We start from the raw sequence: 24,576 nt of genomic DNA on the forward strand, positions 1-24,576 counted from the left end.
CCCACCCCACCCCTAGACCCTGGCAACCATCATTCTACTCTCTGTTCCTATGTTTCAACTTTTTTAGATTCCACATAGAATGAGTTAATATAGTGTTTGTCTTTCTGTATGTGGTTTATTTCATTTAGCTTAGTGTTCTTCAGTTTTCTTGATGCTGTCACAAATGTCTGCTTTCTCTAAGTTAGCATGTGCACTACTCTTTGTGTTGAGTATATTTTGTTCATTGTATGTATGTTGTTTGCTTTATTCTTTTTATGACCTCTACAAAATAGTAAGTTGTTAGAATTGTGCTGCCATTAACGTTTCCAAAATTCACTATGACAGCCAGTACTCACAGTAGTTTTTTTCCTATGATAAGCAATTTAAAAATTCTTATTGAATATTTCTCTGACGAATGCCTAACTTATATAGAGTATTATACATGAAGGCAGAGATTACATTGTCTTCTTCTGTATCATGCCACCTTTAAATACTCAAGAAAAACTGTTCAAATAAGCTATGATTTTTATAATTCATATTTTTTTCACAGTTAGCTTTCCCTTTGTCTTGAATCATATATTAAATAGGTATAACAAAATGCATAGAATATGTAATAATTTATGATAAAAAGACAAATGCCAAGTTTTATTTATTTAATCTTAACCATTACACAGTTTATGTCATAAGTAATTCTTTCAGCTATTCAATCATCTACACTTACATTTTTTAACACAAGTTCAGAGCCCTCAGAAAGGTTTCTGCTCAGTTTAGTCATTTTATCCTATTTTTACTTACACTATTTATTTTATTATCCCATTGTTCTTTTGGCCTCTATACCCTTATTTTACATTTATGAGTTCCTTTCTTCCACAATAAGTTTTAAATATTCTACTACCATAAATAGTCTGTTGTACCTAATGGCTCTAAACCATTGCTGCCTTATTTAACAACTTTTCCATTACCCTTTAGGCATATCCTCATTGCTTCTAATCTAAATGGTACTATTGTTTCCATCAATTTTCCCCTTAATTTCTAAGCAGTCTATCCTGAATAGAAGTCCTCCAATTTGCTGCTGTTTTGTTTTTCATCCTGGAGATTAAATACAATTTTATGTTAAATACAGTAAAAAGATATAAAAGATAAATAAAAGATAATAATTAATACTTAGAGAAAGCCATGCAAGTACAATTATTGTGTGGGATAAAATATTTTTCTTTAAATATTGGCCACTTTCTTTGTTTGTATTAGTAAAACATCTTCAACCAATTAATAAGTATTTGTGTGTCAAGTCCTCTGTTATACACTGTTGGGGAAATATAATTAAAAACAAAATTTCCTCCCAACCCAGAAAAAATGTCCCATGAAGGCAGAAAGAAGAGACCGAAAACAGTTTTGTTTTAAATAAGCACTGAAACAGTGCTATGCACATCACAGGCAATCTGCTAAGATATTGATAAAAGGAGAATTCTCACTTTTTTATAGTCAGGTAGATGGAAAAGCATTGAATACATGTTCTCAAGATAAATAATCACTGGTCCTCAAGTAAGGAGAATTGACACACTTGTTACATATAGTTGATCCTAAATTCTTCTGGAAATCAGATGATCTTTGTGTTGGGTAATTTATCCAAAAAAAAAAAAAAAGAAGGAAAAAAAAACCACATATCATTATGGCAGGCAGAAATTTTGGAGCAAAGAGCTCGCTGAAGTTAGTTTACTACCCTTCCATAGGAACTGAGAGATAGGAAATAATTACTTTACAGAAATGGATTCTAGGTCCTTGAAACAAGACATTACTGTTTTATAACACTGACAAGAAGCTTATTTAGGCTTCAAAATGATTTCATACATCTTCAAGGGACAGAGAAAGAATTTACAACTGTAACTTTTTTGTTGTTTTTAATGTAATTCTCTAAAATAATAGGGGCAGTGAAAGGAGTATCTTTTCCTTTCAATACCAGGGATTCTATTTTTTTCCTCTGATTTATATTTACCTTTACAACACTCTGGGTTGTAAAGTTGTATTGTTCTTGAATATATGTTAGTTAACTTACGAAGATGCCTTTAAAAAGATTTTCACACATACACACACACACATGCACACACACACTCAAGTAGCTAGGTGCTAGGAGGTTTTGATCTCCATTTCTGACTTTTTTACCTCTTTAGATGTCATTTATATATTTTACTTAGTGATGTTTTATTGATATAAAAGCAATTTAAAATGTACTGTTCTTAATTTTTGCAATTCTGTTCAACAAATAATTGGAGTGTTTCTTTGTACAAAAGATTGTTCTAGATGGTATAATCATGATACAATTCTTGCTGCTGTTCTCTAAAGTATCATACATTCTTCTAAAGCTTAAAATATATATATTTTAAATCTCATACATGCACATAAAGCCTATTTTAAAGTTAGAAACCTAAATAAATGATCCTCTCAAGAATCTCTGAATAACTGTAACATCATCTTATTAATGCATTTATCAGACAAGAGTCAATTTGTCTTCTATGAGAGCAGTTTAATATTTGCCCTTTTCAGTTTTTCCTTTTCCTTTAGTGACAGTATGCTTTTTCAGTGACGACTAACAGTCAATGCCATTGCTACTTCTAGATAAATTTAGAACATCTGATGTAAAGTCACTCACTACAAAGGACATTCATTCTGATTCTGACAATGCTTATATTGTAAGCCCTTCATTTCCTCTCTAATATCTTGCAGGATACAGACAACTCATATGACATGTGCATATTTATTGACAATCTTTTACTGTAGCTTAGGATGTTTTTATTAATAAATAGATTGAGTTATATAATTCAGATTCTCCATTTGGTAATTATATTCAACTATCCTAATTATGGGTTTCCCAGGTGGCTCATTGGGTAAATAATCTGCATGCAATGTAGGAGATTCAGGAGACGCAGGCTTGATCCCTGGGTGAGGAAGATCCCCTGGAGGAGGGCATGGCAACCCACTCCAGTAATCTTGCCTGATAATCCCATGGACAGAGGAGCCTGGTAGGCCACAGTCCATGGGGTCGCAAAGAGTTGGACACAACTGAGACGCATGCATACACATACACATATTCTAAGTTTAATTCTGGTATACAATTTCCTTCTTTCATTTTCTCATCTCACCTCTTTTTCTTCTCTCCCTATTTCACACTTCCCTTTTACTCGCTAAACACTTAAAAACAGTCTTTAATGCACCAGTGGAAAATAAAAGTTTTCCATGGGCTATTTTTTAGTAATATGAAGATTGTTTCAGTGTTTGAAATCCTATTTTGTACTCTATTGTCTTAGTTTAGCCTTTCAGCATTACTTTCTTCTGAAATTTAATTGGATTCCATATTCTTCATGTAATCATAAAATATTTGTTACTTATTACTTAATATTAACTATGTTTGTTTATTTAATTATAAATTAAATTATATTTAATTATAAATTAAATAAACATATTATTTTATGTGGATCACAATAAACTGTGGAAAATTCTGAAAGAGATGGGAATTACAGACCACCTGACCTGCCTCTTGAGAAATCTGTATGTAGGTCAGGAAGCAACAGTTAGAACTGTACATGGAACAACAGATTGGTTCCAAATAGGAAAAGGAGTACGTCAAGGCTGTATATTGTCACCCTGCTTATTTAACTTATATGCAGAGTACATCATGAGAAAAGCTGGACTGGAAGAAGCACAAGTTGGAATCAAGATTGCCAAGAGAAATATCAATAACCTCAGATATGCAGATGACACCATTCTTATGGCAGAAAGTGAAGAGTAAAAAGTAAAAAGCCTCTTGATGAAGGTGAAAGTGGAGAGTGAAAAAGTTGGCTTAACGCTCAACATTCAGAAAACGAAGATCATGGCATCTGGCCCCATCACTTCATGGGAAATAGATGGGGAAATAGTGGAAACAGTGTCAGACTTTATTTTTTGGGGCTCCAAAATCACTGCAGATGGTGACTGCAGCCATGAAATTAAAAGACGCTTACTCCTTGTAAGGAAAGTTATGACCAACCTAGATAGCATATTCAAAAGCAGAGACATTATTTTGCCAACAAAGTTCCGTCTAGTCAAGGCTATGGTTTTTTCAGTGGTCGTGTATGGATGTGAGAGTTGGACTGTGAAGAAAACTGAGCACCGAAGAATTGATGCTTTTGAACTGTGGTGTTGGAGAAGACTCTTGAGAGTCCCTTGGACTGCAAGGAGATCCAACCAGTCCATTCTAAAGGAGATCAGCCCTGGAATTTCTTTGGAAGGAATGATGCTAAAGTTGAAACTCCAGTACTTTGGCCACCTCATGTGAAGAGTTGACTCATTGGAAAAGACTCTGATGCTGGGAAGGATTGGGGGCAGGAGGAGAAGGGAAGGACAGAGGATGAGATGGCTGGATGGCATCACTGACTCGATGGACGTGAGTCTGAGTGAACTCCGGGAGTTGGTGATGGACAGGGAGGCCTGGCATGCTGTAGTTCATGGGGTTGCAAAGAGTCAGACATGACTGAGCGACTGAACTGAACTGATTATTCCATACAAATTATTGCATAAAGTTATTTATCTTACAAAAAAGGGTCCCTTTGGGTGGAACTGGCAATATTGTGATAACAGTGGAACTGGTTACAGTAAACATTCCACTAATTAAGATTTAAAGGATAGCATTGAAAACCTTTAAAGATGTATTAGAAATTCTAATATTTAAAGACAGTAGATCCTAGAATTCTCAAGTGATTTATAAAAGGATTCAGTTTATTATGTAAACATTAGGGCAAAACATAATTTTTTAAAAATAGCAAGTTTCAAATCAGTTTAAATTTTTCCAACTATTTTGCTTTTGTTCAGTCACTCAATTGTGTACAACTCTTTGTGACCCCATGGACTGCAGCATGCCAGGCTTCCCTGTTCTTCAGTATCTCCCAGAGATTGCTCAGACTCATGTCCAACTGATCGGTGGTATCATCCAGTCATCTTGTCCTCTGTCATCCCTTTCTCCTCCCACCTTCAATCTTTCCCAGCATCAAGGTCTTGTCCAATGAAAACAACTTAGCACTTGTCCTTTCCTTGTTAAGAAAGCAACCTATTCATATTAGTGCAAGCTATTATTTCATAAAGGATCTGTGCATCGTGTGGGCAAAGTATTGGAGCTTCAGCTTCAGCTTCAGCATCAGTCCTTACAATGACTATTCAGGACTGATTTCCTTTAAGATTGTCTACTTTGATCTCCTTGCAGTCCAAGGGACTGTCAAGAGTCTTCTCCACCACCACAGCTTGAAAACATCAATTCTTCAGTGCTCAGCCTTCTTTATGGTCCAACTCTCACAATAATACATGACTACTGGAAAAACCATTGCTTTGACTATAGCTATAGTGCTAATAGTTTTACAAATCCTTGGCTACAGTAAGTTGTTTCATTATTCTGAAAGAAAGTAGTAGCATACTACAAAACAAAACAAATTATCAATGTATCTAAAATCAACCTCTCTGAAGCAATTAATTCCGAGGAGATTATAGATTTTTTTTTAAGTTAAGTGAATCATTCAACTGCCAGAAGACATTTGCCGATAATCAATATAGACGCCTATGAAGTGTTATTCTCTCCTCCATTTAGAGGCAAGTTAGGCAGAAAAGGGTAGATGCTGAATAATAAGATTAAAAATTTATGATGAAAAACTCTCATATTATCCAATACCCTTAACCTAATCCCTCTTAGTAAAAAGTCATACATTTTATCAACCATCAAAATGTCTCCTTCTCTGGGATTTATTGTCATAGCAGTTAAAAAAAAAATGTGTTTCCTCTGTCACCTGATATTTGAAGTTCTTGCTTTAGTTCACTTCAGACTTACAAGACAAAGTTCAAATTCCACTGTGTTTAAGATAATTGATTCTACAGGATAAAAATAATTACTTGTATATGACAAAACCATGTTATTTACCTATGTGATATTATTAATATCAGGGAAGTTTCCCAAATTTCTACACACGCAGCAGCAGAGGCAATGCTTTCCAAATTTTGACTTTCATTGGAACCATCTGAAGGACTTATTAAAACACAAAATCCTGGGCCCCACTTGGAATCTGAAAGTCAGTTGGTCTGTATTGCCTTGTCAGCTGCAAGGCAAGTATTGCATTTCAGACAAGTTTTCAGGTGATGTTATCTATGCTGCTGGTCTAGAAGTCACTCTTTGAAAGTCACTATATTAAAAAAATTAGGTGACTTATCTTAAAGTATCATTTGCATACTAAGTTCAGTGCTCTTAATTAGATGTTAAAGTTTTTATAAAGACAATTTCATTCATATTTACATGAGAAAATGTCAAATATCTATGCCAATTGTTTTTTTAATTTGAAGTGACTTTGAGGGGTGTTGGAGAAGACTCATGAGAGTCCCCTGGAATGCAAGGAGATCCAACCAGTCCATCCTAAAGGAGATCAGTCCTGGGTGTTCATTGGAAGGACTGATGCTAAAGCTGAAACTCCAATCCTTTGGCCATATGATGTGAAGAGTTGACTCACTGGAAAAGATCTTGATGTTGGGAGGGATTGGGGGCAGGAGGAGAAGGGGGCGACAGAGGATGAGATGGCTGGATGGCATCACCAGCTTAATGGACATGAGTTTGAGTAGACTCCAGGAGTTGGTGATGGACAGGGAAGCCTGGCATGCCGCGATTCATGGGGTTGCAAAGAGTCAGACAAGACTGAGCGACTGAACTGAACTGAACTGAACTGGGGGAATTATAGAAACAATGTGGGAAATGAAGCCTGCTTTGGGGCTTCATTTGGATCAACACTATATTTTTAGAGTGGTAGCTTTATGGTACGTGCCTCCTAAGTTGTTTTAGTCATGTCCGACTCTGTGTGATCCTATGGACTGGAGCCTGCCAGGCTCCTCTGTCCATGGGATTCTCCAGGCAAGAATACTAGAGTGGGTTCCTGTGCCCACCTCCAGGGAATGTTCCCCCCCTTGGGATCAAACCCATGTTTCTTGCATCTACCTGCATTGACAAGTGTGTTCTTTGCCATTAGCACCATCTGGGAAACCCTTCATGGTACTAAGGTTTATTTAAAAGCAATCTTGTTTTATGAAATTAATGGATATAATATTAAAGGAAGGGAAGACTGTAAGAGTTTAGTAAACAAAATAGTTCTTACTGTTATAGAGCTCTTAAATCCTGAAAGAAAACTATCAACATATTCCTTACCTTTGTCTCTATTATGATTTATTTTTCTTGCTTTTGCCAAGAGAAAATAGACTCTGAATTTGATAGGACCTGGGAGAAGGCAGTGGAAACCCCCTCCAGTACTCTTGCCTGGAAAATCCCATGGACGGAGAAGTCTGGTGGGCTGCAGTCCATGGGGTCGCGAAGAGTCGGACACGACTGAGAGACTTCACTTTCACTTTTCACTTCCATGCATTGGAGAAGGAAATGGCAACCCACTCCAGTATTCTTGCGTGGAGAATCCCAGGGATGGGGGAGCCTGGTGGGCTGCCATCTATGGGGTTGCACAGAGTCGGACACGACTGAAGCGACTTAGCATCATCATCAGCAGAAGCATAGGATACATAAACAAAACTCAGTGGGAAATCTACAAGAAGTCTCTTTTGTTGTTATTACAAGGAAAAAAGTTAATAGAAAATTACAATTTAATATTTAATCTGTAGTGCACAGAAAGGTTGCATAATGAGAAAAAACTCAAGTAATTCAAAGGAATAACTTACCTTAATGAAACAAGTTTTTTCTTATTATTAAGGTAGTATTTCTGTAGTCATCTGGAGATGTCTTGGCCTTAGAAAGTAGAATCATAAGTTAGCCGTAATTTTCATGGAACTTAACAACCTTAGAAAATACTCTTTTAATGTCTTTTCTCGTTTCCCCCTATTCTTCTCTATAGCTTCTGTATTTTTATACTAGAATTCTAATTTTGTCCTTTTTGAATAACCATTTTATAATAATTATATCTCCCTCTTCCCATTTGTAAAATCTCTACTCTTCCTTTACTTCTTATATGTGATGTATGCTATGTTAAACACTAAAAGAGATCCTTTATGAAACAATCACTTGCACTAATATGAATAGGTTGCTTTCTTAACGAGGAAAGTAGAAGTACTAAGTTGTTACTAGCACCTATTGTTCCAAAGATTATAATAATCTTGCTCCTGCTGCTGCTAATTTGCTTCAGTCGTATCTGACTCTGTGCGACCCCATAGACGGCGGCCCACCAGGCTCCCCTGTCCCTGGGATTCTCCGAGACAAGAACACTGGAGTGGGTTGCCATTTCCTTCTCCAATGCATGAAAGTGAAAAGTGAAAGTGAAGTCGCTCAGTCATGTCCAACTCTTCGAGACCCCATGGACTGCAGCCTACCAGGTTCCTCCGTCAATGGGATTTTCCAGGCAAGAGTACTGGAGTGGGGTGCCATCACCTTCTCTGATAACAATTTAAAAAATTAGAGATGAAATAAAACTTAGATATCACCCGGTTGAACACCAACTTGATATATGAATTATTTGTTTAGGATTAATGTATTGGTTAATTTAAAGATATTTATCAAGTCTCTGTGCTCTATAGATATAGATATATAATAGATTCATAAAAATAATTAATGTATAGTTTATCTTTCAATAAATTTGCAAATATCTAGGGAAAAGTATCAAGCAACTAAATCACTATTGTATTAAGTGCAAAAGTAATTATGGCACAGAGGGAAAGTGTTAGTCACTCCATGTCCTACTTTTTCCAACCCCCTGAACTGTAGCTCGCCAGGCTCCTCTGTTCATGGAATTCTCCAGGCAAGAATACTGGAGTTCGTAGCCATTCCCTTCTCCGTGGGATCTTCCACACCCAGGGATCAAACCTGCATCTCCTTCACTGCCAGCAGATTCTTTACTGTCTAAGCGACCAGGGAAGCCCTGTTGCAGTCAATCTCATTTGTAATGCATATAAAGGAATAATTTCCATCACATTTCCTATAATCTCCTCATGAATGCTATCAGTTACAAATCTTGCTATTTGCCAAGCTGCTATGTTCTATTTTAAATATAAATATTTTAAAGAATGCTTATTTCCTTAAAATTAAGTGAAATTTTATTGCTTTAGTTTCCCTTCAAAAATAGCACTGTAAATTCAGCTTTCAAAGTCAGCAACAATAGCCTTTAACTTTTTTTAATGATACATATGCCATAAGTTGTAAAGATGCATACACCTTAGCCTGGCAATGCATCTGGGTCCACTGGGTTTTAATTTCAGATATGAGTGGGAATAATCTCAAATCTATCAAAACCTTTGAGATATTTGAGAATCTAGCAATTTAGACCATGGAATACTGAGAAAGTAGGATACATTTATTCTATACACAGATTTCTCTAGTTCATATATAAGAAGTAGGATGTCTGAGTATATTGAGTATGCTTATTTTCAACATCATTAAAATAGTTGCTTTCCAAACTTATTATGACTTATACTTTGATCAACAGTGCATAAATTCCTGCTTCTCTATATTTTAATATCTGTAAATATTATAGTTCCTATTGTTATATATTTAATTATTTTTGCCCACATTTTAGGTGTAAAATTGTATCTTGCTGTTTTATTTTTCATCTCACTCATTATTAGTTGAGTTAAATAGCTCTTCCTATGTTTATTAAACATTTGTGATCTAGCATTTTTGAAATATCTATACAAATTTTTGACTCTTTCCTCACTGAGTATTTTTATTATTGATTTGTAAATGTTTTGTAAATCTTATTGACACTCATATTTTCTCTATTAGATCTGTGAAAAATAGCTTATTCTAGTCTTTTCTGCAAAAGTGATAGTGGTGGTAGTTTAGTCACTAAGTCATATCAGACTCTTGTGACCCTGCTGATTATAGCCTGCCAGGCTCCTCTGTCTATAGGATTTCCAAGGCAAGAATACTGGAGTAGGTTGCATTTCTTTTTCCAGAGGATCTCCCTGACCCAGGGATCAAACCCTAGTCTCCTGCATTGCAAGAGTTTTCCTGTATTGCAGGTGGATTCTTTACAATTGAGCCAACAGGGATACTTGGTTGTAAAATGTTTAATATTTTATGTAATCAAATATATTTATATTTTGTTTATGATTTCTGTTTTGTATCTTGCCTATATATCATTCTTATCCTGAATTTCCTTATATACATATTTCAATACAAACAAGTGTCTGTATATCATGTTACATGTTTATCCCAATTGGAATTAATTTCATGCCTAATATGAGATAGGAATCTATTTTTTCCCCCAACGCTTAATTGCTTCAGTGCAATTTATTGAATGTAGTTATTTCCTCACTGATTTTTTTTTTTTACCAAGTTCCCATATATTTATTTGAAAACAATGGCAATGTTTACCAAAGGGGGAAATAATCATACTCAACGGTTTATTGTAAGGACATCCAACCACCTTCAAATTCCATTTTTTTTTTTCTTCAGAATTGTCTTGGGTAATCTTGATCTGAAATTTCATAATTTTGTCAGAACTTTAGAGTCAATTTATCAAGGTTCTTCCCTCCAAAAAGCTATTGGATTTTGAATGAATTATTTTATCATTATATTTTAATAGGGAAATTTAACATTTTAATTATTGAACCCTGATATTAACAAATATGGATATCTCTTCTTTTATACAAGTCTTTTTTGATGATTTTCAATGATGTTTTGCAATTTTCTCCCTAGAACTCTTTTACTTCATTTAATAGTTTTTAATCAAAACTTATTACAACATTTAACCCATTTATGTTTCTATCTGCTAAAAGCAAAAGCAACCATAAATATGCAGAAATTGTTATGAACTATTTAGTGTTTTATTAAGTATATAGTATTCTTATATAGAGTTAATGTATAAACATAGACTTTAGATTCATATCAGATTAAATTAGAGAAGTTTCTTGTAGGGATAGAAAGAAACAATTGAGATAAAGGAGAACATAAAGAGATACAGCTTCATTTGTAAATTATGTCTTTAAATACAGAGATTGTATAACCTGAAATAAATATAAATTTCTTTTAAACTTTTGAGTAGGCTTATGTTTATTAATTGTATCCTTGTAGTTACTTTTATCTAATTATCTAAGCAATTAATAAAGAAATATAATAAGGCAAGGCTTTAAAAGAGAAACATAATACAATCAAATAGACAAACAGAAATGGTATACACAACGGTGTATTAGCAATTGTTGATTTATCCAAGAGGTGTTCACTAGTAATCAGAGGAGGGACCTTTCAGGGTAAACAACATAGCTCTTCAATATTCTACTTAGAATGCTAAGCAGGTGGGGTACACTGCTATGTGTCAGCAGATCTCCACTTAACTTGCTACGGAAAGGCCAGTTAATAGAAATATGCCTAACATTTTCATAAATCTTACACAACTGATATTCATATACCTAGACTTTCCAGTACGTCCTCTCAAGCATTTCCACAGCAATCTCTGAAACCTTTGTTCACTGTAAAGAGATCTTAGTTTAACCTGAAACTCTCTGCGCAGAATTCTTCCTTTCCATCCTTGCCCAAGGCTAAGACCTGACTTTTTTTTCCCCTTGAAGCATACATAAGGGGAGGAGGATGCTCTTTCATCCATTCATAGTTTGATATTAATTCACAATTAAATTAAAAAAAAGACAAACAAACATAAGAACATTGATTGGCTATAAGTAGGTGAAAGAGCTCTTTCACACATTCTTCTTTTATCTCTGGACAAGAAGATAATTTTTTTAGTATTCTCCCAGTGTTTCACTTCCAGACAATTTTTCCTTTAAAAATAGCATAAAGTTAAGCTTATAGACTATGAGATCAGATTGCCTGGGTCTGCAGTCTGGCTGCACCTTTTCCTAGCTGTGAGATATTGGGAAATTAGTAATTCTTTCTGTATCCCAATGCCCTCATTTTGAAAATCAGAGATGAAAATTACTGAGCTTCTAGACTTTCTATGAGAATTAAATGAGCTAATATACATGAAACACATGACATTTTCCTTGAAATATAAGCGTATTATGTTTTTCACAGGTGTTTATCACTATAATGTTTACTAGAAAAGCCTAATCTGTATCTTTGAATTTCCACCATTGTTTTCATATATCACCTCTGGAATAGCACAAAATCTCAAATATTTCAAATTTTTAAATAAAACTCTGATATTTCTTTTTAGTTTTCTCTATTGGAAATTCTAGTTATTTACTGCATGTATTGATTGCCTTGTGCTATAATTTCGGACAACTTATACCCTACCTTCTCTATACCTGAATGATAGTTTGATACTGATTCACACCTAAATTTAAAAAAGACAAACAAACATAAGAACATTGATTGGTTACAAGTTAGTGAACTAACAAAAAAGCTCATAAACTAATATTTTAAATGATATAACTTCTAGTTTTTAAATATATAGAATTAAGAAGAATCAAAGGAAAAATATGAAGCATAAAATGAGGAAAGGTCTGTTGTCCTTTATATTATTCATAAATAAAAGGGTATAGATTACATGCACTGCAATAGAATGAACACTCTATGACTCAAAAGAATTTACATTCTATTCAACAGGATAGACTCTCGTCCTGTGGGAGTTGTGGCATACTGAACAATTTTGGTGACCTCTCCAAAACCCACTAAATTATGTGGAATATAGAAAATAATTTTACTAGCAATTAAAGGTAATAGTCCTTGAAGCACATACACATGTTGCAAGAGGTTATTTTATTACAGTTTTATATAATTATTGATATTTTACTGGCTTCTTTTCTTAATGGATTTGTTATGGGAGCATTAGACTGAATTAAATATTATTTATCAAAATTGCTTAAAGTGACAGTAGTAAGTCTTCCTTGGGGTTCTTATTCTTTTAATAATGACAAAATTGAGTCTTGAAGAGATAAATATCCATATTATTGCTTTCTAGTTACATTCATCATTTATAGCAACAACAGCCACACTGATACAATTTTTCTCTTTTACTGCTCACTCAGTTAACTTTCTGAGGTAGTTATTATTATGGCCATGTACTTAAAAACTAATTGTCAAACTCTAGGACAACTAGATTTTTCCTGTTATATTTAGAAATTATACAGTTTTTCATTCTATATTTAGGTTTATTGTTACATCACATCACATCATCTAATTGCTCAGTCATGTCTGACTCTTTGCTACTCCATGGTCTGCCAGGCTCCTCTGTCCATGGGATTCTCCAAGCAAGAATACTGGAGTGGGTTGCCAGTTCCTTCTCCAGGGAATCTTCCTGACGCAGAAATTGAACCCAGGTCTCCCACGTTAAAAGCAGATTCTTTACCACCTGAACCACCAGGGAAGCCTGTGCTGTTTATTATCCATTTTGAATTAATATTTTGTGAACTGCATAATGTCTTTGTTTACATTACTTATTGCATCTACCTGTGTGTTCATATTTAAAAAGATTTCTTGTAAACAACATTAGTTGGATTTTTTTAATATGCTCTGTCAGTCTAGGTCTTTTATTATAATTTGGATGTGTAGATCATTCAAATATAAAGTGATTACAGCTATAGTTGGGCTAACAGCTATTCATATTGGTCATTAACCTTATTCTCTGTGCTTTTTTTTTTTTTTTAGTCTTCCCCTCTTTTTCTGTCTTCTCAGGTTTTAGTTGAGTATATTATGTAATCCCACTTTCTTTATTTGGCATATCAATTATCTTCTTTTAAATTTTTTTTAGTTCTTTCCCTATGGTTTGTTTTACATGTTTATGACTAAGTCCACTTTATATAACATGCTATCATTTCATTGATGGTACATTTTCCTTATAAAAGAGTATTCCTAACTCCTCTCTCATGTCCTTGTTTTCATTTATTTCACTTAAACATAAGCTATAATCAACATATAATATCAATATATATATAATACATTGCTGCTCTTATTTGAATACTTATCTATTAATCAATTAATATAAGGAAAATGAAAGGTTATCTCACCTTCATTTATTTCTTTTCTCATGTTCTGCCTTTCTTTATGTAGGTCTGAATTTCTTACTTTTATCATTTTAATTTTTCATGAAACACTTCTTTTAAAGTCACATCTACTGATGACAAATTCCCTCAGTTTTGGATTGTTTTAGTCTTTATTTCTTCTCATTAAGGTAATTTTCACTGGTTAAAGAATTCTAGGTTAGTGCTATTTTTTCTCTTTCAACACTTCAAATATTTCACTCTACCTTATTCTTCCTTATATGATTTGTGAAGCTTAGTCCAGTGTAATTCTTCTACTTCTTCTTCTGTGAAAGTGAAAGTCTCTCAGTCGTGCAACCCCATGGGCTATACAGTCCATGGAATTCTCCAGGCCAGAATACTGGAGTGGGTAGACTACCCCTTTCCAGGGGATCTTCCCAACCCTGGGATTGAACCCAGGTCTCTTGCATTGCAGGCGGATTCTTTACCAGCTGAGCCACAAGGGAAGCCCAAGAATACTGGAGTGGGTAGCCTGTCCCTTCTCCAGCACATCTTCCAGACTCAGGAATCAAACAGGGGTCTTCTGCATTGCAGGAGGATTCTTAACTGACTGAACTATCAGGGGAGAGTTACATTCTTCTTCTAGAGGTGAGGTGAGATGATTTTTTTTTTTTCTCTGACTTCTTTCAAAAATTTCTCTTAGTTTTTGGATTTCTTCAGTTTAAATGATATGCCTAAGTGTAAACTTTAATATTTATCCTGATTGTTTACTATGAGCTTTCTGGATCTGTGTTTTAGCATCTGTTATTAATTTTGGAAAATTTCAACCATTGTGGAGTCAAATATTTATTCTGCTAATTTCTCTTTTTCTTCTCCTTCTGGTGTTCCCATTTTATATGCTGCATCTTTTGTATTTGTTTCAGTTTTTTGATACTCTTTATTTTTAAAAAATTTTTTAATTTGAGTTTCAGTTTGAAAATATTCTATGAACATCTTCTTAAGTTACTACATACTTTGGCTCTGTCCAGTGTGCTAATATGCATTCTTCATTTCTGAAGTATGCTTTTCTTAATTTCTAGAATTTCTTTTTATTCTTTTATAAAGTTTTTATCTCTGCTTCTTATAGTACTCATCTATTATTACATATTATTTACTTTTTTAAAAAAATTGAAAACCTTGGCATATTAATAATGGTTATTTTAAATTCTAGATCTAATAATGTTACTGAGTCCAAACTCATTCTGCTTGCTATACAACAGGCCAATTAACCAAGAAACGAGGTGTTGAGGCAAGAAATACAACTTCATTTGGAAAGCCAGCAGACTAAGAAGATGGAAGACTGTCTCAAAATAACCATCTTTTTGGAATCTGGATGGTAGTTTCTTTTATAGAACAAGGATGGGGAGAGGTGAGGAAGTAAAGAGGCCATTGCATGCATGCTAAGTTGCTTCAGTTGTGTCTGAATCTTTGCAACCCCATGGACTGTAGTCTGACAGGATACTCTGTCCATGGGATTCTCCAGGCAAGAATATGGGAGTGGCTTTGCTGTTTCCTACTCCATAAAGGCCATTAATCTTTCAAATATCTCCTACAGTAGTAAGCCTTGGGAAAGGCTTGTTAAATGTGTTAGATTTAAGATGTGTTAAATTCTTCTTTCCTGTAGCCATGAATAGGTGGACAGAATCCTGAACAAAAAGGCTCTTTTGTTTAATATTTAGGCAGAGCGGCAAGGTTTCCTGAGAGCAGCCATTATGTCAAAATACTATACTTTTAGTGAACAAAATCAGGGAAGCAAAGAGTGAAGTAAAAAGATTGAACATGGAGTCATAATTGGCTCTTCCCTGGAACAATAATTCCAATTTTTATTCCATATACATGTTATATATGAGTCTGAGGCTTGTTCTAACTCTTCAAACTGTGGGGATGGGGGATATTTTTCTTTTTTATTATAGTATGGCCTGTAAATTTTATTTAAAGCTTGGTATGATGTTCCAGGTGATAAGAACTGAGGTAAATAGGCCTTTAAAGTGAGGATTTATGTTCATTTGGTGTTTGACTTTGGCTGCATTTACTATTTGTGGGCTTTCCTGATAGTTCAGTGGGTAAATAATTTGCCTGCACTGCAGAAGGCACAGGAGAGGAGGGTTTGATCCCTGGTTCAAGAAGATCCACTGGAGGAGAAAATGGCAACCCACTCCAGTATTCTTGTCTAAAAATTTCATGGACAGAGGAGTCTGGCAAGCTATAATCCAAAAGGTCAAAAAGAGTCAGACAGGGCTGAGTAGGCACACTATTTGCTATAACTATGTCAGAGACTAAAATATCTTCTGATATGTTTGTTTTTGTCTTTTGGTTTTCCTAGTGACTTCTTAAATAAGGTCTAAGGTTTGCAGTTCTTCTGTTGCAATCATCTGCTATAGTACAGATGTACTATTGACGTGGTGCTGTTAAGAGAAGCAACCATTCTCTAAATCTATGAGTAGATCTCAACCCTTTATTGTGCCTGTACCCCTTAATTATGACTTTCACAAATTCCTCTCAGTCTTCGTAGCCCCCTTAGACAAGACAGGAAGGCTAGATGGGGTTGTCCTTCTCAAGTCCATAATACTTTGTTAAAGTAGTTGCCCTTGAGGACTACTCTTTGTTACAAAACCATAAAGAAGAAAAGAATACCCTGGGCATATTTCAAATGGTTTCCTTCCTTCCTTTGTTAGATGCTTGAGAAGAGTTTCCTGCATTCTTCAAAATGAAAATATGGTGGGGCTTTCAGAGGTAAAGCATATAAAATGCTGAGACATCTGGAGTTTTTAATTCTCAAGCCAGTTTACACTTAGCTGCCTGAAATTCCTTAATCATAGTTAAGTGTCCCCATGGTATTTGCTCAGGAGTAAGGATGAGCTTGCCTACCTCCAGGTTTCTGGGTAGGTGGAACAGCCCCTGGCATATGGCTGAGCAGACCCAGAGTTGGGTCACAAGGTTATGTCAGGGTATGCAGTTGGACAAGGTTGGTGATCTTGTCAGAGGCAAAATCTTAAAAGCAGAGAGAAGATACATTGCCTTTAACACAAGGAGTGACATATATATACATATATATATATATAATATCTTTTAAAAAATTAAAGGAAAATAATTCCTAATACAGAATTCTATACCCAATGAAGATATTCTTTAAAAATAAAGATTAAGACTTCTAATATTCACTTTGACCTGCGAAAAACTGGGAAGTCAACATTCCTATACTTACAACACAAAAAAAGCTGAATAAATGAATAAAAAACAAACAAAATATCTTCTTAGATCTCTCAAAGAATTGAGGCCACAGAAACTCTTGCCCACCAAACTGGTGAAAGAAGCATACAGAAAATGGAATATCTTGCTGGGAAAGAAGTCCACAACTTGAACCAACACCATTATTAATCAGCATCACTAATTATCAAGGAAATACAAATCAAAACCACAATGGGATATCACCACATTTGTAGGCTGGCTATCAAAAAAAAAAAAGATAAATCACATAGAAAACAGTGTATAGAAAAGGGAGTTCTTTTGTGCTATTTGTAGAAAGGTAAACTGGACATGGAACAACAGACTGGTTCCAAATATGAAAAGGAGTACGTCAAGGCTGTATATTGTCACCCTGCTTATTTAACTTATATGCAGAGTACATCATGAGAAATGCTGGGCTGGATGAAGCACAATCTGGAATCAAGATTGCTGGGAGAAATATCAATAACCTCAGATATGCAGATGACACCACACTTTGGCAGAAAGTGAAGAGGAACTAAAAAGCCTCTTGATGAAGGTGAAAGAGGAGAGTGAAAAAGTTGGCTTAAAACTCAACATTAAGAAAACAAAGATCATGGCATCCGGTCCCATCACTTCATGGGAAATATATGGGGAAACAGTGGAAACAGTGTCAGACTTTAATTTTGGGGGCTCCAAAATCACTGAAGATGGTGACTGCAGCCATGAAATTAAAAGACGCTTACTCCTTGAAAGAAAAGTTATGACCAACCTAGATAGCATATTGAAAAGCAGAGACATTACTTTGCCAAGAAAGGTCCGTGTAGTCAAGGCTATGGTTTTTCCTGTGGTCATGTATGGATGTGAGAGTTGGACTGTGAAGAAGGCTGAGCACTGAAGAATTGATGCTTTTGAACTGTGGTGTTGGAGAAGACTCTTGAGAGTCCCTTGGACTGCAAGGAGATCCAACCAGTCCATTCTGAAGGAGATCAGCCCTGGGATTTCTTTGGAAGGAATGATGCTAAAGCTGAAACTCCAGTACTTTGGCCACCTCATGCAAAGAGTTGACTCATTGGAAAAGACTCTGATGCTGAGAGGGATTAGGGGCAGGAGGAGAAGGGGACTACAGAGGATGAGATGGCTGGATGGTATCACTGACTCGATGGACGTGAGTCTGAGTGAACTCCGGGAGTTGGTGATGGACAGGGAGGCCTGGCGTGCTGCGATTCATGGGGTCACAAAGAGTTGGACACGACTGAGCGACTGAACTGAACTGAACTGAAATTGGTACAGCCATTATGGAAACAGTACAGAGGTTCCTCAAAAACATAGAGATACCGTATCACCCAGCAACCTTACTTCTGGGTATATATGCAAAGGAAATGAAATCTGTACCTCAAAGAGATATGTGCACTTCCATGCTTTTTGTTGTTGTTCAGTTGTTAAGTCATGTCCGACTGTCTGTGATCCCATGAACTGCAGCACACCAGGCTTCCCTGTCCTATGTTTATTGTAGTATTATTCACAATAGCCAAGATAAGCAAACAACCTAAGTGTTCATTGATACATTAATGGGCAGAAAAAATTGGAATGTGTACACAGAATATTATTCACCCATAAAATAAAGTCATCTTGAAATTTGTGACAGCATCAAGAAAACTGAAGAATACTATACTAAATGAAATAAACCATATTCAGAAAGACAAACACTATATTAACTCATTCTATGTGGAATCTAAAAAAGTTGAACAAATAGGAACAGAGAGTAGAATGATGGTTGCCAGGGTCTAGGGGTGGGGTGGGAGAAATGGAAAATATTGCACAGAGGGTACAAATTTTAGGTATAAATTGAATAAATTCTGATTGCATAATTTATATCACAGTTTCTATAATTTATAATACTGTATTGTATACTTGAAATTTGCTTAGAGAGTGGAACTCAAGTGTTCCCACTACATGCTCTAAAAATGAAAGCTATGTAAAGTGATAAATGTGATAATCAGCTTGATTGTAGTAACATTTTACAGTGTATACATACATCAAAACATCACATTGTACCCCTGAGATACAAACTTTTATTCATCAATTATAACTTAATAAAGCTTATATGGAAAAGTTTGCCTCTGATTTTCCAGCGATATTATGAGTTTTCCTAAATTTCTTATTTTTTGCATTTATCTTATTAAAGGTTTTATGGATTGTTAAGTCTGTGGATTTATTAAAATTTCCAAAAATTCTTGCTCATTTTTGCCAACAAACATCCACATAGTCAAAGCTATGATTTTTCCAGTAGCCATACATGAAAGTGAGAGTTGGACCATAAAGAAGACTGAGTGCTGAAGAATTGATACTTTCAAGCTGTGATACTGGAGAAGACTCTTGAGAGTCCCTTGGACAACAAGGAGATCAAACCAGTAAATCCTAAAGAAAATCAATCTTGAATATTCACTGGAGGACTGATGCTGAAGCTGAAGCTCCAATACTTTGGCCACCTGATATGAAGGGCCAACTCCTTGGAAAAGACCCTGATGCTGGGAAGGATTGAGGGCAGGAGGAGAAGGGGGCGACAGAGGATAAGATAACTGGATGGTATCACCAACTCAATGGACATGAGTTTGAGCATAGTCTGGGAGATAGGGAAGGACAGGGAAGCCTGGCATGCTACAGTCCATGTACTGTAGCATGGAGTTGGACACGACTTAGTGACTGAACAACAACAATAAAGAAGTTACCCTGCTTATAGCAAAACCAGGGGCTATGCCCATTGGCCAAAAAGTATCTGCTTCATGTTCTAGGAACCTGCTGTGCCAACTACACTGATTATTACATTGTGTAAATGAACTAAAATGTTCTACACTGTCAATGACAATATTCAATATAATACACGAAAAAGTGCCTGAAAAACATACACATAGAAGATTATTATACCTTAGTAAAATAACGATTCTGTAACTGGCTTATTAGCATATAAATACACTTTAAATACCAAACAGTTGAGTTCTAAGATTTGTACAAAGTTCTAAGAAAAGTGCAAATAAAAATGTGAATCTCTCAGTGCCATGTGTTTTTAATTCATATTTTGAAATTTCTATTTAAATGCAATTGTAAAATGAATGCAGTGTGTTAGGCTTACTACAGAGCTATCTGCCAAAATATTAAGCCTTTGAAAAATTTATGAATCCAGAAGATGCTATAGAAGTAAAACAAGTCAAGTAAAAGAAATAACTTTTTTTAGGAAAATAAGTCCTAAAATGTCTTAGCAATTGAGGAAACATCTTATGGATAATTCTTTTAATTTATGTAATTTAGCATTTATTCACACCAAGTACAACCATTTATACAACCTTACATTTATTAATATGCAGTTTATATTCTTTCTTGATAGTAAAGAGGGCAGAAGAATAACTTTACACTATGTAGATAATGTAGTTGTAAAAAGTGGAACCTATATTTAAACTACCAAAAGGAAATCAAATCTCTTGACATAGAATTCTATATCCAGTGGAAATATACTTCCCAATATAAATCCCAAGTGTGGGAAACTACAATAGAAAAACATAGTTTCTTCTATCTTAATTTAATCATAAGAAAATATTGATACATAGAAAAATATTTTTTAAAAGTTTTGAGTGTGAGAATAGGTCAGCTCTTTCAAAGTAAAAATTATGAGGCAAATGGAATTTTAAATATTGAATAAATATTTTATATTACAAACATAATATTTTATTAAAATGTTCAAAGTTTATGTATAATATTTTAGTGAAATAAAACACATCTTTTAAAAAATATATACTAAAAATATATCTTTGGATTTGATTGTACAATATCTGGGATTAATTCTGAGCAATACAGAAGGATATCGATGGAAGCAATATGGAAGGATTATGAATGGTACATGTATGACAGAATCAGCCAGATATTGAAGGTTTGAGAATGGCAATAAGTTTATGAAGTTGAATTATACTATTTTCAATTTTGCATGTGTTCAACTATTTCTCCAATAAAAGAAAAGGAAAAAGTCAATGTGATTTAGGAGAGGTCCTTATGATATCCATATGAGAAGAATGGATATTAGAGCTAATAGTCTATGTGTTACTTTTTAAGAGTTGTTAGAAAATTTTGAACAGCAGACAATGTCTATATAATGGTAATGTTTTAAAGCAAAAGAAAGGAAATGTACAATAATTTATGGGCATCAGAAGAGCATAGAATGAAAATTAATATCTAAAGAGAACTGTATGAGAGAAATGCTCAGTTTTACCGTAGTATCATATATGATTAGAAATGTAACAGGTGTCATGAGAAGTACATTTTCACAGCCATAAGAAAATCATATGGAAAGGAAGATTCTTAGGTGAGGGAAGTACAAAATTTCATTCAATCGTCAAGTATAATATCAAGTATTGTTTCTCTTTGGAAATCATTCCTGTTGCTCCATAATAATATAAATAATTAAACCTCCTATCCTCAGCCTTTCGTAATCACATAGCTTGGTACATATAGTCACCAAACACTTACAGTATTAATCATGGTTTTAATGGTTAACTTTATAATCTAGGAATTTCTAGAAGGAATAAGTTTTTACCTACTTTGTGTCTGCAATACTCTGTACAGTATTCAGCACAAACTGAACCAATACTTGATAACCAGATTAACCCTGGTACATCCAGGAGGGTCAAAAAACATGTGTTGAAAAAAATAGCAACATTTTATTACTAAGTAATTTTTTACCCCATGCTGAATTTACACCGGGCTGGAAGAAGCACAAGTTAGAATCAAGATTGCTGGGAGAAATATCAATAACCTCAGATATGCAGATGACACCATCCTTATGGCAGAAAGTGAAGAGGAACTAAAAAGCCTCTTGATGAAAGTGAAAGAGGAGAGTGAAAAAGTTGGCTTAAAGCTCAACATTCAGAAAACGAAGATCATGGCATCTGGTCCCATCACTTCATGGCAAATAGATGGGGAAACAGTGGAAATAGTGTCAGACTTTGTTTTGGGGGGTTCCAAAATCACTGCAGATGGTGATTGCAGCCATGAAATTAAAAGACGCTTACTCTTTGGAAGGAAAGTTATGACTAACTTAGATAGCACATTAAAAAGCAGAGACATTTCTTTGACAACAAAGGTCCGGAAAATCCCATGGACAGAGGGGCCTGGTGGGCTGCAGTCCATGGGATTGCTAGAGTCGGACACGACTGAGTGACTTCACTTTCACTTTTCACTTTCATGCATTGGAGAAGGAAATGGCAACCCACTCCAGTGTTCTTGCCTGGAGAGTCCCAGGGACGGGGGAGCCTGGTGGGCTGCCGTCTATGGGGTCACACAGAGTTGGACATGACTGAAGCGACTTAGCAGCAGCAGCAGTCAAGGCTATGGTTTTTCCAGTGGTCATGTATGGACGTGAGAGTTTACTGTGAAGAAAGCTGAGCACTGAAGAATTAATGCTTTTGAATTGTGGTGTTGGAGAAGACTCTTGAGAGTCCCTTGGACTGCAAGGAGATCCAACCAGTCCATCCTAAAGGAAATCAGTCCTGGGTGTTCATTGGAAGGACTGATGCTGAAGCTGAAACTCCAATCCTTTGGCCACCTGATGCAAAGAGTTGACTCATTGGAAAAGACCCTGATGCTGGGAGGGATTGGGGGCAGGAGGAGAAGGGGACAACAGAAGATGAGATGGCTGGATGGCATCACCGACTCGATGGACATGAGTTTGGGTAAAATCCAGGAGTTGGTGATGGACAGGGAGGCCTGGAATGCTGCGATTCATAGGGTCTCAAAGAGTCAGACACGACTGAGCAACTGAACTGAACTGAACTGATAGTCACATTAGAGTGTATGGCTTCAATATATAAATTTAAGGGCATCAGAATTCAGTCCATATAAGCTGATATATAGAAAAGCTTCTATGTTTATTTGCTTGACTTTGTATTAAAGAAACTTAGTTAATTTATCTCTAATAATTTTCTGTGCTTTTATTCCCCACCTAAGAATTTGTCATCTCAAGTAGTGCCAAGTCTTCTAATTCCTCTAGCTATTATCTGTTTTCTTTACCTTACTACACAGTGAGGATTCTTCACAAAATGACAAATAGAAGGATGACAGGATATAGTGTTGCCTTGATTCCTATCTCAAAGAAAGTTTTCAACATTTCACATTTAAGATTGCTATATTTTTTCAGAATAATAAAGTTATCATCCACCCTATATTATGCTGTTTTTATATCAAGAATGAATATTGAATTTTGTTGTTTTCCTGAATGAAGAATAGATTATTTTCTCATAAATTTTGTTAATATGATAACATTTAAGTATTAAAAACAATCTCTGCTTTTATAATAAACTTAATAACTTGTATATATATATCTATTTTATTTTTATCTTAATTTTATTTGCTAGTGTTTTCCTTAGGAATTTGCTATAATATACTTAAATGCGTGCTCAGTTGCTAAGTCGTGTTCTATTCTTTGTGACCCTGTGGACTGCAGCCCACCAGACTCCTCTGTCCATGGGATTTCCCATGCAAGAATGCTGGAATAGGTTGCCATTTCCTTCTCTAATACATAGGAAAAAGTTTCTTTTTATTTATTATACTTGGAATTTGTCAGGTACATAGTTTTGGCTTGGTATAAAGATTTCAATTCTCAACTGAATAGCTTCAAATATTGATTGGCGCATTCCCTTTCTTTTCGCCTTTTATAATTCTCACTATATTCTCTTTATATTTTACTCTCTCTTCTACTATATTTTGCACCATTTGTTTCATTGTAATTCACTGTATTTTCTTTTTAGCTTATTTTTCAGTTTACTGCTCTTTTTCCTGAGCTGTGTCTAATCTTCTAAACTATCCATTGAATTCTTAATTTCCTTTAATAAAACTTTCAAATCTAGAATTCCAATTGTGTTCCTTTTTGAAAAATAATTCCCAGTTCTCTTCTAGAATTATTAATCTTGCTTTTTAAGTTTGTAGGTCTACTGTCTCCTCTTTTTCTCTGGTGATCTGTGTTCATGTTTTATCTCCTTGCTTATCCAATTTGTTTATTGTGTACTCAATGTAGTACTTGCAAAAATGTTTGAATTAGTAATTTGAGACCTATGAAGAAATAAAATTTCTCTAGAGATATATTTTCTGCCAAGTGCCTGGGTCACTATCAAGTTTAGGATTATTACAATTTCTTGGATTGAGGTGATTTAAAATTAGAATGTAATCCTCGTTAACTTCACTTTATTTTTACTGTTTAGTGCCTTTGGAAGTTTATGCATAAAGTAAGGTTTGTTCACCTGACAATCCTCTAGATATGTCCTAGACTCTTTGTCCACAGGGAAAAAAAAAATTCTAAAAGTGTGCTCTTCAACATTTTAGCCACTGTATCTGGAATCAACAAGTGCCTTTGGAATAAAAGGGCTCTCAGTAGAGTGCACACATCCC

This window comes from Bos javanicus, chromosome 1, assembly GCF_032452875.1.
Source record: "Bos javanicus breed banteng chromosome 1, ARS-OSU_banteng_1.0, whole genome shotgun sequence".
NCBI classification, from domain to species: domain Eukaryota; kingdom Metazoa; phylum Chordata; class Mammalia; order Artiodactyla; family Bovidae; genus Bos; species Bos javanicus.